Source organism: Panthera onca, chromosome A1, assembly GCF_046562875.1.
Source record: "Panthera onca isolate mPanOnc1 chromosome A1, mPanOnc1 haplotype 2, whole genome shotgun sequence".
Classification (NCBI taxonomy): domain Eukaryota; kingdom Metazoa; phylum Chordata; class Mammalia; order Carnivora; family Felidae; genus Panthera; species Panthera onca.
The window spans coordinates 17,146,279-17,160,088 of record NC_138339.1 but is presented as its reverse complement, the minus strand read 5'-3'; the positions used below and the strand labels follow the sequence as shown (position 1 = coordinate 17,160,088).

The window sequence follows — 13,810 nt, the reverse complement described above, 5'->3', positions numbered from 1 at the left end:
GATTTAAAATGTTTTAAATTATCATATATATCATATATATATATATATATCATATATCATATATATCATATATATCATATCATATATATCATATCATATATCATATATAATATGATATATATCTCATATATCATATATAATATGATATATATCATATATATCATATATAAATCATATATATATCATATATATCATATATATCATATATATATCATATATATCATATATATCATATATATCATATATATCATATATATCATATATAATATGATATCATATTATATATATCATATATATCATATATAATATGATATCATATGATATATATCATATATATCATAAATTATCATATATATCATATAATATGTCATATATCATATATATGATATATATCATATATATCATATATATCATATATAATATCATATATATCATATATATCATATATAATATCATATATATCATATAATATGATATCATATGATATATATCATATATAATATGATATATATCATATATATCATATATATCATAAATTATCATATATATCATATAATATGTCATATATATCATAAAATGTTTTAAATCATCATATATATCATATATCTACCTCCCGTGCTCTTTATTCATTCTCCTTCCAGCATATGTCTCTATTCTCTTTTTCTTTCAACTTTTGTGTTTTTTCTTGTCTTTCTGTTCTTATCCTTTCTCATTCTTTCTCTTTTATTTTCTTGCCTTATTCTGTTCTGTTCTTTTTCTTTTGTCTTCCCTTGCTTTTCATTTCTTTCCTCTTTGTTGTTTCTCCCAATACATTCTGAATCCCAAAGATTATATTTGAGATGAACATCTTCTGGTCTAGGGAATAGGTGAACAGCACACATACGGAATTTCTAGAGACCCTCTTTACTTACAAATATTTCTAAGAACCAGTGATCCATTAATCCAATGTCATTATTATGATATTTTACATTCCAGTTCTCATTTTTGTGTGGATTTGTATTTTATTTTATATTTTAAAATTTATTTATTTATTTTCAGAAAGAGAGAGTGGGGGTGGGGCAGAGAGAGGGTGAGAGAGAATCCCAAGCAGCTTCTGCACCCGCAGCATGGTTCCAATGTGGGGCTCCAGCCCATGAACCATGAGATCATGACCTGAGCTGAAATCAAGAGTCAGGACCTTAACTGACTGAGCCACCCAGGCGCCCTGGCTTTTGTATTTTAAAACATGCATTAGTAATAGTCCACTTTGGATGATGTAATTACTCACTCACTTGCATAAGCCAGAAATTTAGAATCCATTCTTGATTCGTCACTTTCCTGTGGATCTCTGCCAAATCCATTTCAAGCCTACTGATTTAATCTCCTAAATAATATGCAACATGCCTACTTGTCTCTGTCTGAAACCATCAACTTAATTCATAAGTGGGAAAAAAATCACAACCCTTGGGACCTTGGCTTCAGTCATTGAGGATGATGACATCACTACTGAAATGAGAAAACATGAGGAAGGTTGGTAGCTGACGTCCACGGAAAATTAATCTCCAAAAATATTCTCCCTGCTTCTACCTCCCGTGCTCTTTATTCATTCTCCTTCCAGCAGATCCTACTATGGTGGAAATTTAGCCATTTCACTCCTCTTTTTCAAATCATTCAATGGATCCCAATGTCCCTTGAAATACAAACTCTACATCTCAAACTACAAAGCCATGAATAATTTGAGTTATCTGTATTTTTTAATTTACAGAACAAAACTCTTTTTTTTTATTATTAAAAGTTTATTTTTAAGAGACAGACAGAGACAGAGCATGAGCGGGAGAGGGGCTGAGAGAGAGGGAGACACAGAATCGGAAGCAGACTCCAGGCTGGAGCTGTCAGCACAGAGCCCAACTTGGGGCTCGATCTCATGGACCTTGAGATCATGACCTGAGCTGAAGTCAGATGCCCAACTGACTAAACCACCCAGACGCTCCTGGTGCAAACTCTTAATTCCCCAAATATTCCAAGTTTTGTCCGATTTGAGGAATTGTTCCTCCAACTTCATTTTCTCTTTACCAACTCCTCACAGCTCAGACTACTGCTTAAATCATGCTGCCTTAGTGAAGCCCTCTCTACTCTTCTAAGTGGTCTCCTCTACTGCTTTTCTGAGACCATGTTTTGTATTTTGTGAACCATTTTTGATAACTGGGAATAATTTTATTTATGTGTGTGTTTATTTTCTCTAAGTCCAGTATGATGACGCAATTCCTCTTTCTGCAAATGTATGTCTGATGCCAGCACAGTGCCTGGTGGGCGAAAGTATTCGCTGAATATTTGCTAATGAATGAATACAAATATTTAATTAATTTGTGGTTGCATTTTGACAGAAGCTATCTTAATTACAATGTGTTCCTGGGTGTACTTCTCTAAACTTTTGCTTAAATTACAGCTTGAGGTATTCCTGCTGTTATTATTTTTCTTGTAGGGAATGACCTTCATAAATTACATACCCTATAATTGTATGAAGATGAAGATTTCCAGTTTTGTCTTTGAGTATTAGGTATACACGTTATTTTATGTATCGAGAGAAATATTTTCACTTACCATGTGGATTGTTTTAATGTTTATTTATTTAGTTTGAGAGAGAGAGCTAGCACAAGGCAGGGAGGGACAGAGAGAGAGAGGGAGAGAGAGAAAATCCTAAGCAGTCTCTATGCTGTCAGTACAGAGTGGGGCACGGGGCTTGATCCCACAAACCCCATGAGATCATGACCTGAGCTGAAAATAAGAGTCAGATGCTTAACCTACTAAGCCACCTAGGCATCACCCATGTAGATTTTTATAGTCATATAGGAACTTTTCTTTATGAGTTTAAAAACAAGGAATAATAGTTAATTTGTTCTTTGGGGGAAACAAGATTTTTACCCCTTTTGGAATTTAAAGTTTTCTACAAATAACATTTTCTCCAGCCATATAGTCTGTAATTCATTTTTTGAATTTTCTTTCTTACTCTCTTGCACAGACTCATCTGTATACAAATATGCATTTTCCTCATGTTTCAGGGAAGGGCTATTATGTAGACATTACCATATTGATTTTTTTTCTTTAGACCTGAACCATCAGTATGATTCTTAGTTTATTGCCAATATCTTTTTCTAAGTATCACCTTGGTCTTACTAGTTTTTTCTACTTATGTAGAATAGAAATTCAATGTCCAATCAATTGTATTGTTAAAAGGTCATAGAAGACAGACATTTAGATATTCAAATTTTAACTTCATTGGAAATAGATTTTTATCAAGGATAGTTAGTGACTCCATTCCATATGATGCTAAAAATTAATTAAGAAAAATTAGGTTCGGGTGCCTAGATGGCTCAGTCAGTTAAGCTCCTGATTTCGGCTCAGGTAGTGATCTCACGGTTGGTTAATTTGAGTCCCGCCTCGGGCTCTGTGCTGACAGCTCAACTAACAAGATAACTAACTTCTATTTATCCTTCTTATAGTAGTTCAAATAAAACTCTTAAAAAAGCCTAACCTGACTCTTCTTACTGAATTCAGTGACCAGGATATTTTCCTGCCTTTGCCCCTTTATACTACATGTAATAATTACTCAATAATGTAATCTAATAATTCTATACTAATAGCTAATATATCTAATCTCCCTCCAACTTTTTTACCAGTTACTTAAAATTGTCTTTTACAGATTTTTAAAGAACAGCACAATTTCCTACTTCACATTTGGTCAGTAGTTCATTATATCCTTGTCTCTCTCTCTCTTTATAATCTTTTACTTATTTATTTTGAGAGAGAGAGAGAGAGAGAGAGAGAGAGAGAGAGAGAATGAGCAGAGGATGGGCAGAGAGAAAGAGGCAGAGAGAATCCCAAGTGGGGTGGGGTTCCATCTCAGAAACCGTGAGATCATGACCTGAGCCCAGATCAAGAGTCAGACAGACACTTAACCAACTGAGTCATCCTGCACCCCATCCTTTTGTCTCCTTAACAATATTTTAAGCAATATTGACTTCATGAGAGCTCAGATCAGTTGTTATTATTGAGTAGGATATTCTACATCCTGAATTTGTTTGATCGTTTCCTGTTAGTGTTAAGTAACTTGCCCCTATCTTGCCTGTTTTGCAACCTTACTGGATGTTAGATTCACAGGCTTCATTACTTTATGTTAAACAATTTTGCAAGAATATTTCGTAAGTGATGTATCATTTACCATATCAGAAAGCACATGCCGGGTTGTCCCGTTATTACTGATGCTAAGTTACATCTGTCGCTCAGATATAGTAAACTTAAAATTTTCTTTTGCAATTTCTAAGTCATCGGTAGGATAATGCTTGGGCTTTATGCCATCATCTGTGCTTATTCACTGCATTTTTGAAGTCACCATATCTACTTCATAATTAAGCCATCTGAATTAAAATTAAATGAAAATAACTGGTTTCATAGGGCAGCATTCATTGTTAGGGCTCTTTCACTCACCCAACAGCTGTCGCCAAACTCTACCGTTAGGCTAAATGAAGACTTTTTGAGAAAATAGGGGAGATATCAAAGGCTCCAAAAAGGATCTCTAAAAAGTAGGGCAGCTGGAAGGTGTTGTCTTGGAGACTCTAATCGGGTCAGGGCTTCACCATGACTAAGGCTCTCTCATGTCTGTTGCCATATGGGTGCAACATCATTCTGTCCTACTGTTGGACAATTTAATTTTCTTGTTAAGAGGAAGAAAATCCACCAGTAATCAAATCAGAGGGGAAGGATGCTTTCTTTTCCTTTCTTAGCCTCACCATTAAACCTATAAAGAATGAATCTGGTTGATTTGTCTTGGGCCTGCCATGGCTACAGAGATTTGCTCAGCCTTGGTCGTGTAGGAGTGAATAGTAGTGGCACTGGGTCAGGCTGAGAATCATGAGTCTGTGGCCATTGTTAGAAACCAGGCAAGGAATTATTATGAACTGGAAACTTACATCAATTTGGGTCTACCAGAAGTTGTAAAGAGTGTCATTTTATATGGCTATAAAATTCAAAAAGGGAAGAAAGTTTAATCATGAAAACAATGTATTTTTTTTAACCAGAGCTTGAGCTCAATTATGTCTTTTATATCTTTTAATATACTGAGAAATGCTTTTTCCTCAAGTAATAAGTGATTAACTACTAAAAAGACTTCAGGGACTGGTTCAACTCATATAAATGGACATATGGATTCACTAAATGAAACTTAGTTTATTGTGGGAAATAGCTATCATTAGAAATAAAGCTTATTGGGTAATATATCTTACAATTTAAGATATGATTTTATAAATTATACTAATTTGTATTCTTATCTCATTAATCCAACGAGTAACCTACTCTTATGGTCACTGAATTAATCATGTACAACCTAACATTAATATATCTAGTCAGTGACCATTGGCCAATGAAAGAAAAACAAAAACAAACAAAAAATTCTAGCATATATTCTCTGAAGTTCCTTATGAAAATAAATTATCTCCAGAAAATGATATAGAAAAGAAGAGGTGACAAAATAAAACATATATGTATTTTTTCTAATGTGACAAAATCAAAGTAATTCTTAACTATTTTATCATTTATTTCAATACTATTAGTAATTACAAATGTATTTGAAAATTCTTAAGAAAGATGCACTATTATAAATTACTGAAATAACATGTGTCAATTTAGTTGGTAGCATATGTTTGCTTCACCAAGTAATTTTGTAAATATTTGTTTTCTTAAAAAGATTGGCAGAACAAAAAAATAACAATTAAATTTTTTGAATCGAACATTTTAATTATAGAAGCAAATAAAACTAGTTTCTAACCTATAGCCTGCTCTACTATAATGCCTGTTTTGAAATGTGAATTTGTTCCAACAGGATGGATATCTTTGGGGACAATTAGAGCATAATGTCGAGATGGGTTTGCTCATAGGAGATTTTGACCTAAGGAAATATTAGGTGAATGCAGAAAAATGCACCCTGCTGAATCAGGCACACAGGAACACACAGAATGCATGGGGTGTGTGTATATGGGTACAACTCAGATATCTACCAGCTGCCTCAGTTAACTATGTGTCATGACCTATGTCCATCTATATTGGGGAATACGATAATCTCATTACAGAAAATCTCCCTTCCACTACGTCATAACTCACAAGCTGTCACTGCTCCACGATCCACTTCTATAAGGAAATTTCAGGGTGAAGTGCCATAATTACTGTCGTATTTATTTAACTATTTACTATGTGTAAAACTGTGTTACCATTTTTAGTTTTAGGTTTTTTTTAATGCTTATCTATTTTTGAGAGAGAAAGAGAGACAGAGTGTGTGGCGGGAAGGGCAGAGAGAGAGAGAGAGAAACACACACACAGAATCCGAAGCAGGCTCCAAGTTCTGAGCTGTAGGTACAGAGCCCAACGTGGGGCTCGAACTCAAGAACATTGAGATCATGACCTGAGCAGAAGTCAGACGCTTAACTGACTGAGCCACCCAGGCACCACTAAAAGGTGTTACCATTTTTAGCTAGGTTCCTGTCTTTTTCTCTCCCCATCTGTCACTGATAAAGTTTGTGTGTTATGCTGTATCTGCATGATTTTTATTGCATATGTGCATGGCCGGCTGATTTTAGGACTGAATACATTGCATTAGAGCAGGACAGATAGTGTATGGGCTTTTAGGGAACATCCTGACCAAAGCAACAGAATGATCAAAACAATTTCTGAGGAGTTTCAATAATTGAATGTTACCATACATAATTTGATTTTATGTAATGTTTGAAATTAATTATAATGAAGTTTGTAAAGATAGTAATTTGAAATTGCACATAGGCCTATCTCGAGTCTACTTATATAAATATTCATGCTATATTAGAACTAATTTCCATAAAACATATTATTTATGGATATTAATTATAAACTAAATATGGTATTGTTAAATGGTAGGATATTTTTAATGCTGTTATTTCATTTAAAAGTGTTTAATGTTACATTTGGGTAGTAATTGTGGAATGATTTATAAAATGTTCCGTATTACCTTTGAAAAGAGAAAATAAATAAACATCATCAAGAAGAAAATAATAACATATATGCCTATGTAATTTATACAATGTAAGTAATTTTATTTGAAAATTAAAATAGCAGTTCAAATATATTTACTTATATTTACCTGAACATATTTAGGTAAAGGTTCAATTGCATGTCGAAGTTTCATATCAAAACATCTGATAATCTGCATTACATTTTTCATAACCAAGAGCTTTTAGAATAATTAATTAACTTTTTTCAACCTCACATTTTTCATTAAAAAATACAAGGTATAAAATTTTAGTGTGACATTAATAAGCACATTTATATGAAATAGAACTAACTGCCATGCTTACCATAAAACATGCATAAACTATGTTCTTTTCTCCCTCTCCCTCTTTCTTATTTTGAAACCACATATTAATTGTGAATATTTTTAAACAAGAATCAAGCTACAGCTCTTGATGAATTATCATAAAGAGGGCCAGGAAAGAGACTGGTAGTAGATAAAAACATTTGGATAGAAAATAAAAATAGCAGTTAAATGTGTAAAATTCATACTAATATCTGCACCTATAACATAATTTACACCTAGAACTTAATATGTACAGAATGGTTGAATTTATTTTTACAGTCTTATTCAGGTTTCTGACATCTTATTAAAATTTTGATTTGCCTTCCTAAGCATCTGGTCCTTAAGTAAGGATATGGCACCAGCTTCCTCTTGTTGGAGATTCCTGAGTGCTTCATCTGTCAAAATGATTGGAAGGCACTAATAGCATTTCATAGATGGGGGCCAACAATGCCAGATGTCCTGCAATCCTACACTGCCTCCCCCAATCAAATGTCCCAGTGTATATCCACATGGTGATAATCTGTAACTATTTAGTCAAACAACAAAATCTTTATATGTAGATACTTTCAGAGGGTTTAATATAAATTAAAAATTTCAAGAATATAACCACTATATAAACTAAAGGAAAAATATACCCTGCTCATTCCAGAAACTTCCAAGAGTTTTCAACATTTGCTAAATTGTGTAGCAATGGGAATCCTATTTATGTTATTTGAGTCATCAGTAGAGTACTGTAGCAAGCTATATTAGCACATCTGTACCTTGTCACATCCAAGATAATTGTAATATTTAAATATATAATGATTTAGTCCACATTAATAGAAAAGGTGTCCACAAAATTCATTTGAGTATTTCAACTTGGGCATTATAGTATAACTAGAAATGTACAGTTCCCAACATACCTACCATTTTTTGTATTAAAATAATAAAAATAATAATGTAGAGACTATTTAATAAAGTTGATACATATGTATATGTGTATGTTGCACATATATACATATGTATATAATGCAATAATATATCATGCTATTAATATAATAATATATATTTAATTTTTGAAATCTATAAGCATAGTTTGGAAACAAAGTAGTGCCATATTACTGCTAGAATGTCTGCAGCACGTTTTAATATTTTAATCACAATGGGAAGAAAGGCACTAGACATTTTAATCCCTCTTTGTAATTAAAGTTGCAAAGAGCAAATGTTCTTATTTGGGTTAGGAAAAGTAAGTGATACACTTTTAATTTGAATGAGATATCCTGAAAGTCTCCTGAAATTAATTAGGGTTTTCTCAGAGGCCTTCTAGAATGCATGTATCTTAACAAGGTCCCCAGCCCTGCAGGCACTTAGAGAATTCTGAAGTTAAAAAAAAAAAAAAAAAAAAAGACTCCCTCCTTGTCCAAACTTTAGTCAGGAACCTGTGGGTTCTCTTTCCAATTCTAGTTTTAGCAAAGAATAATGGTTAGCCAATTGATCTAGAATCCCCTCACCCCTGATATTTAATCACTTTGGCCTGTCTTTAGCAAAAATGCATTTTGACAAGAATTCCCCTACCTCTGACATCTCATCAACTACTCTTTGGCCAAACATTCCCAGCTGTCTTTGGTGTATTTGGGATTGAGTTCAGCGTGTCCCCTTTGTTGTAATAGCCTCTCCAATATTGCAATAGTCCTGAATAAAGTCTTCCTTTCTGTTTCTAACAAGTGTCAGTTGTAAACTTTTCTTTTTAAGAAAATTCAGTCATCTTTCCATGGGGAGAAGAGTCAAGTCAACAAAATGTAAAGTATTTCAAACCATAAAAACCCTGGAAAGGATTATCACACAGGGTATAAAATGCAGAAGGTAGATTTGGCATGTGAATAAAAACGTGCAATTTAAAACTGTATGAAGAACAGTTATGTTCCCAGATCTCTTACCATTACCGAACAGCTTGTTGATGACTCTTCTTTTAGCATAGCAGAGGGTGGGAAATTTATTTTGTAGAGAGGCTTGTAAGATATTACTCATTTGTTTGCTTGTATGCTTTTCTTCACCAGGGTTCAAGGATTAGAAATAGGTAGAAATCACACAGCAGACTTCACTCAGTGAAAAGGTTGGCAACTTACTGGTGAAAAAAAAAATAAAGGTGTGAAAGAGGATAGGTCAGAGATCAGCAAACCTTTTAAGTGAAGGGGCAGGTTGTAAATAGTTTCAGTTTGTGAGCCATACAGTCTCTAACAAGTACTCAATTACAACCTTGAGTGCAAAAGCAGCCATAGGTGATACGTAGATGTGGGCTGGTTTCCAGTAAAACTTTTAGAGTTTATTTATTTATTTTGAGACAGAAAGAGAGTGTGTGTACAGGAGGGGGAAAGAGAGAAGGAGAGGGAATCCCAAGCAGGCCCCATACTGTCAGTGCAAGCCAAACCAGGGCCAGGAACGGTGAGATCATGACCTGAGCTGAAATCAAGAGTCGGACGCTTAACCGACTGAGCCACCCAGGCAGCACAGAACTTTATTTTAAAAATAGCTGGTGGGTTAGAGTTGGCCAAAGAGAGGTAGTCAGCCAGTTCTTGTTTTAGTTTACTGACAATAGAGTGTTTAAATTATTCAGTCATAGAGTCCCCCATATTGATTCCCAAATATGACTGCATATAAGAATCCTAAGAGGAGCAGTTGTAAAGTTGTAATGTCCAGTACCAAGTTTCAGAAATACTGGTATAATCTTACTTGAGGCCAGGTCACCAGAACTTTAAAAATCTCCCCCAGGTGATTCTAATGTGAAGCAAGTGTTGAGAACAGCCATAGGCATTTGATGCTCATAAGGATTAAGTATCCACAGGGGGGCTCTCATGGAATGGGAGAAGGCAAAGGTGCCAATGGTTTGGAAGTCTTAATGATATAGGAGAGTAGCTGCAGGGGAACTGTTAATACATGATAAGGGGATAAGAGATTGGTAAGAGATGTGTGTGCTTAAATTAGTGACTTCAAAGGAACAGCGGGTTTTGTAATTATTATTTCAGGGACTCGGTAGGCAGCCTCTAAAATTTCCCCATTGATCCATACATTTTAATATTTATACCCTTGAAGAAACCCCTACCCTTGAGTCCTGGTTGAATTTATTAGCTCACTTCTTTCATATACACTATGATAGAAGCAAGGGGATGTCCCTTCCAGGATTAAGTTGCATAAAGACTGGCTTCCTTCTTCGGAGCTCTCTGTTTCACTCTCTCTCTCATTCTAGGAGAAGCTGGCTGCCATGTTGAGAAATGCTATGTGGAAAAGCCCACATGTCAAAGAACTAATGTCACCCGTTAGCAGCCAGCAAGGAGTTATATCCTACCGAAAACCACATGAGTGAGCTTGGAAATTGGTCCTTCTAGTATGTGCCATTGGATAATGGCAGACCTCACCAACCTCCCGACTTTCAGCCTTATGAGAGACCCTTAATTAGAGGATCTAACTAATTATTGCTAAATTTCTTCACCTAGAGAAACTATGGCATAATGAATGTGTGTGTGTGTATGTGTGTGTGTGTGTGTTTAATGTTTATTTATTTATTTGGAGAGTGAGGTGGCAAGGAGAAAGAGAGAGGGAAAGAGAGAAGCCCAAGCCGGTTCCACGCTGTCAGTATGGGAGCCTAATGCAGGGCTAGATCTCATGACTGTGAGATCATGACCTGAGTTGAAATTGAGTCGCTCAGTCACTCAACCAACTGAGCCATCCAGACACCCAGAATGTTTGTTGTTTTAACCCACTAAGTTTTGCTGTAATAAGCTAAGGAGCAACAGGTATCTAATAAAATGGGTGATCTGGAGAAAGGAAGACTTAAGCAGAGAGAAGATAAAAGTCAGTAGATTATAAATATCATTCAGTGAAACTGAAATGCTTGTAGTTGGGAGAAAAGAGCTGTAAGTCTTATTGCTAACAATTTGGTTAACATGACTCATAATCCAGGGGTCATATGCTTACATGTGCCTCAGAGAATAGATGAGTTTATTCCTGGGTATAGGATTAAACGTTTCCAAAAAGCACGGGGACCAAATAAGATAAGGACCTCACCCTTGAACTCTGATATTCAAGGCATGGGGCGGATGAAGAGCTCATGATCAGGGCACAAACAAGTTCATGGTAGAACAATTTGTGAAATATGGAGAGAATGCAGGACAGCTTTCATGACCGACTGAGTGATTAATTGGTTGATTTGGAGGGGTGTCAGTGGTATTTTGTCTTATTTCTATGAGTGCATAGAAAATGTTTTCTGTCTTTCCTCCTGGATTTCCTGCAATATAGTTAAGGCGAATTGATTTCAGAAAGTATTCTGAGAAAGCTTTAATGGTATTATTAAGTTGGTAGAGAAAATAACCGATGTTATAAACTCAGGTTTTCAGCCAACTTTTTTAGCACTTTCAGAATGATTCCAGAAAAACCTTGAATAAATTGGATATTTGTATTAATTTTATGCCCTTTTATTGTGACTTTATAATAAATGAGAATTTTTTGGTAAATATTGGAAGTTAATATTCTATAGTTGGGAAAACCAATTTGAAACACCCAGACAGCAAGCCCATATAAAACTACGTAACACCACAGACTACAGCAAAAGAATAACTTAATGAACTTAGAAGACAAACTATGCACTTTGTGCCAAGCTTATTAAGGAAGATACAATTTCAATACCAATGAAATAAACTCCCACAAATTGATTTTTCTTTGTGTGCACTCATCAGTGTAAATACAATTAAATTATAAAGCCTGTACTTGTTCAGGAAAGACATTTTCTGTTCATATTCATGCTGTGTGGGTGCTTTGGCTTCTGATACTTTGTTATATAAAAACCTTGAACAGTGACAACAAAAATCCAACAAGTACAAGTTTGTAAAGCCTGTAAGTATCCTCACAACACGGATGGACCTAAATGGTATTATGCTAAGTGAAATAAGTCAGACAGGGAGAGGAAAAAAAAGCATACTATTTTATTATATATGGAATCTAAAACAAACAAACAAAAAACAGAAAATGGTCTTATAAATACAGAGGAGAAACTGGTGGTTGCCAGAGGGAAGGGGGTGGGTGGGGATGGGTGACATAAGTGAAGGAGATTTAGAAGTACAACCCTTCAGTTATAAAATAAAAAAGTCACAGGGATGAAAAGTACGACATAAAGAATATAGCCAATAATATTGTAAGGACTTTGCATGGTGATGGACGATAATTACATTTACCTTGATAAGCACTGAATCATGTACGCAATTATGGAATTGCTGTGTTATATACCTCAAACTAATGTAACATTGTACGTCAGCTACACTTCAATAATTAAAAATAATACAATGAAATGTTACAAATTTACAAACACCTGTGCATTTCCTTTAACAACTAACATTACAGTTTTCATCAAATGAGAATGTCATGAATATCTTTTTGAAATAAACTGTCATTATTATGAGACTTAAAGTTTTAAATTAGCACATTCTGTAATTTAAATAATAGGATCATTTTTCCTCATTACAATAGTATGAAAGACAAGAAAATCCAAAGTTGTGTGTTTTTTTTTTTAATTTCAAAGAGTAAATTCACCTACAAGTACCACTTTTCAAGGGCTGAAGAGCTTCCAAGTACGATACAAGTTTATAAATTACCTAATTCAATAATTTAAACTTTACAAAAATCTCCTAAATTACTGTTAGGATCTCTGACTTTCTGATAAGAACACTGATTCGGTGATTACCATCTTGCCCCATATAATGCAGTCAGACTTACGATTTGGAATTTCACTTTTGCTGACACCAAATTTGATTAATTTACCAAATAATCAGCTGAGTTAAGCTCCATGTAACCGAATACCCAATAACGATGTTTTCAGCAATCTCCATTTGGCTGAGAAGGGAGAAAAAGGGTCCCCTAGGCCTGCCCCAGGTAAACACAGACATTCTAGAATGTGGTGAATGTGAGAACATTTAACTTTGAATCTAAAACAAATATTCAGTTTGGGGTTTTTGTTTGTTTGTTTTTCGGTTTTGTTGTTGCTTTGTTTCGTTTTGTTTCAAGTTTCTATAACATAGGAATCAACATAAGGAAAACACTATTCCACCCCCCACCCCCACCCCACCCCCACCCCACCCCCGGTTACAGAAGGACGGAAGATATGTTCAGCTGCACAAGTCAAGAAGAATGAGCAAGATGACTACGTTGCAGGATATGGTCTCCAGATATAACAGCCACATGAGCCGGGGTTGGAAGTGACGGAATGGAAAGTTACAGCCAATGAACAATTTTCCAGGGACCTTGATGGAATTGAGCATTAATGTATTTTGAAAATCTCTGTGATGATTCTAATGTGTAAGAAAGGCTAAGAACTCCTTTCTTTGAACAATATAGACAGACCTTTTTATTTCCTCTCTTCCCTCAGGGGTGTATATGCAAACACTCCAGGTCAGATATGGAGTTTTCATGACTGTCAGACATCCAGACTCT

The 13,810-nt window shown here is 34.8% G+C and overlaps 1 long non-coding RNA gene across 1 annotated transcript in view; it reads right to left on the bottom strand.

The window, feature by feature from the left end:
* LOC132680099 (uncharacterized) overlaps positions 1-13,810 on the bottom strand; it is a 43,760-nt gene that overhangs the window by 13,964 nt on the left and 15,986 nt on the right. Inside the window, exon 2 of the long non-coding RNA XR_009610513.3 lies at positions 9,271-9,458. This is a non-coding gene — a long non-coding RNA (uncharacterized LOC132680099). The remainder of the gene's footprint in view (positions 1-9,270; positions 9,459-13,810) is intronic.